The following is a 3,403-nucleotide window of genomic DNA, read 5'->3' as shown; positions in this document are numbered from 1 at the left end:
TTATTTTATAATTTCCCGCCTGGGTCTCACTAAGTTGCCCAAGTTGGCTTCCAACTTGTGATCCTGCTGCCTCAGCCTTCCAGATAGCTGAGATTACAGACATGTACTACCATATCTGCAGTATCTTCCACAAATAGCTGAGAGTTTTTAGAAAAGTGAGGAGGGAGAGAAGGAAGACTGTGAGTCTCTTGGGGGAAGGCAAATATGTGGCAGACAAAAGCTAGTGAGCACAGCTTGTTCATGTCATCCTGGGGCAGTGATGGGGAACCTTTTAGAGCATCAAATTGCAATCCAAAACCCACTTATTTTTTGCAAAGTGCCAATACTATGATTAAACCTGAATACTGCAGTTTTAGTTTAGAAAAAACAATTCACACATTGACTTTTTTTTTTTTTTTCTTTTTGTGAGAGGGTCTCACTATGCAGGTCAGGCTGGCCTTGAACTCACTTTATAGCCCAGGCTGGCCTTGAACTCACAGCAATCCTCCTACCTCAGCCTCCTAAGTGCTGGGGTTACCGGTGTGCACCACCATGCCCAGCTTAACATCTTTTGTCTTCAAAGAAAAACAGAATAACATACATGCCGTAGGTTCACCACCACTGCTTTGGGAGCTCCAGGCTGAATAGGTTTGAAGCCATCTTCAGTGGTGAGGCTTTGTTCTCATTGGTGGAGGGTAGGGCAGCATAACTTTTTTTTTTGTTTTTTTTTTTGAATCCATGTCCTTTTAGACAAACAGAGGGCTGAGCTTTCCTTTATCACTTTTTTTTTTTTTTTTTGAGACAGGGTCTTGCCAAGTCACTAAGTCACCTAAGTGGGTGCCCCTAAAGCCATTTTATTTTATTTTAGAGACAGGGTCTTCCTATGTAGTTCAGGCTGGCCTGGAACTCACTCTATATGGCCCAGGCTGGCCTCATACTCATGACAATCCTCCTGCCTCAACCTCCCAAGTTTGCTGGGATTACAGGTGTGCACCACCACACCCTCCTTCCCAAAGCCTTTTTAATAGAGATTGCCTGGACAGAAGCATATCCCCAACACCTCCGATTATATCTATGAATGCTTTTTTTTTTTTTAACACCACCATATCATCAGCTGTAAAGCAGAGCATACTAACCAAGCTCCAGGAAGTAGTGGAAGTTAATCTTGGCTGTGGCTTATGCATTGTTTGACTATGACAAGGACAATAAAGAGCAGTTTGAGAAGAATCACTATGCCATTCATCCTACACCATTCATAAGCAATATCATCTCAGTGGAAATTCCTAGTTTTATGTCTTGTGTCTACATGTCCTCCCAAAGCCTCCTGCAGTCATAGGTGGGGCTTTTTTATTTTGTTTTTTTTTGTTGTTGTAGTTTTTCTTCCGGTACCAGAAATGGAAGTCACAACCTTGTGCTTGCCAAGCAGGTGCTTTGCCACTGAGCTAAATCCCCAGCCCCCTGTGGGGCTTTTTTAGAGGTGGCTAGATCTAGAGTATGTGACTGATTCATGGTGCAGTGCTAGGATTAAGGGTGCTAGGATTAAAGGTGAGTGGTTACTAAATCAGTCCACTGACTGGTTTGGCACCTGGCTCATCCTGGTAGCCTGGATACAACATAAGGGACAGAAAGAGGCTTGTCTTCCCTCTCCCTGGTTCCCGTGCTACAATCTGCCCACTAAGAACTGTTCTCCTCTGCCATGCCACCCTGCCTGAGAGCCACATGGTTAGGGACTGAAACCTCTACAAACTGTGAGCTAAATAAACCTTTTCTCCCTTAACTTGTGGGTGTAGGGTATTTTGCCTTAACAATAAGAGAATTAACACACCTAGTATAGCCCTATCAAACTAGAAAAAAGATGAAAAGGGACAGCTTTCAAAAGCTCAGAGGGCTGGGGATTTAGCTCAGCATCGCAGCAACTGCCTGACAAGCACAAGGTCCTAAATTTGATTCCCAGTACCAAAAAAACAAGCTCAGAAACACAGGCTGGCAGATAAAGCAGGTCACAAAAGGGAGCTTCCTCAAGGCTGGAGTTGGGTTGATGTGGTAAAGCAGCTAAGCATCTGGCTCTAAATATGATGACTAGCGCTTGAAATTTGAGATAAGGAAAGAGCATCCCTTAAAAATTAAACTGTTTTCAACAACTTCTGTTACTATTTTCTGATACTGAGATGGCTTTTTATAAAATACAATTTTTGTACATTTCTTACACAATAGATGTAAGTGGAAAGTTCATGAAGAGATCTGGTTGTATTAAATTATTTTTTACAAAATTACTTTAATAGAAGGATGAAAATGTTACTGTTTAGTATACGGTAATTTATGAAGCCTGTTGAACTCTATAGACGCACAAATATACGGGATAATCATTTAATTTATATCAACTTATTCTAGTGGATGTGGTAATTTTTAAAGGAGTGTGAAGCACTCATTAAACTGTCATCTCAACAAAGCAGAATAATAAGTGGACAGTTACTTCATAGCATGATCCATATGAATAGGGTTCTTGTTCTAAAGTCTTCATCTCTTCTCTTGCTTAATTACTGAAGCAGAATTACTTCCAAGAAATTTAAATAGCAGTATTTGAACTTTACATCATACTCTTTGTAGTTACATTTTTATTTTCCAAGTGAACTCCTTTCATTTAAAAAAACTGATAACTGTTTAGACTTTTCTTTTGATCTGGGTCAAGATGTTTGATCATGAGAGCTTTCAAAGATATGAGTAATAGGAGAGTATAAAAAACAATCCATGCCAGGTGTGGTGGTGCACACCTGTAATCCCAGCACTTGGGAGGCTGAGGCAGGAGGCCAGCCTGGGTTACATAGTGAGTTCAAGGCCAGCCTGAACTATAAAGTGAAATCCCAAGTGCTGGGATTACAGTCACAGGCCACCATGCCTGACTGCCCTTCTGTTTTTAGAATGCTTGGCACTTTTGCTGTATATTTAGGAGGGTGGATTGTTAATATATCAAATTATACCTGTGCAGTTTGCATCTGAGGTTTTAATGAATTGGTTTTGTTGTTGTTTTTTTGCTTTCTGGTCTCTTTGAGACAGGGTCTACCTATGCAGTTCAGGCTGGCCTTGAGCTCACTTTGTAGCCCAGGCTGGTCTCGAACTCACAATGATCCTCCTGCCTCAGCCTCCCGAGTGCTGAGATTACAGGCGTGTGCCACCATGCTCGGCATGAATTGTTAACTTGTAAAGAAGTTACCTTAGCATAAGAACAATTTGAAATGTACCTGTGGTTTTTACAAAGTAAAGTTTGGCTTCAGTTAAGTTGTTTGAATTATAAAGTATAATTACAGAGAAGGAGTTTAATCTCATTTTTATTTTATTTTATTTTTTAAAGAGTAAAAGAAGGAGGGGCTGGGGATTTAGCTCAGCGGCAAAAGCGCCTGCCTGGCAAGCGCAAGGTCGTGAGTTC

General features: G+C 41.1%; 1 pseudogene; it reads left to right on the top strand.

The window, feature by feature from the left end:
• Positions 1–1,053: 1,053 nt before the first annotated feature.
• LOC106146936 lies at positions 1,054–2,049 on the top strand (annotated as a pseudogene).
• The last annotated feature ends 1,354 nt before the right edge of the window (positions 2,050–3,403 follow it).

This window comes from Chinchilla lanigera, unplaced genomic scaffold (genome assembly GCF_000276665.1).
Source record: "Chinchilla lanigera isolate Chin_1 unplaced genomic scaffold, ChiLan1.0 scaffold00105, whole genome shotgun sequence".
In the NCBI taxonomy this organism is placed as follows: Eukaryota; Metazoa; Chordata; class Mammalia; order Rodentia; family Chinchillidae; genus Chinchilla; species Chinchilla lanigera.
The sequence above is the reverse complement of the archived record's forward strand: the minus strand, read 5'-3'. Positions and strand labels throughout refer to the sequence as shown.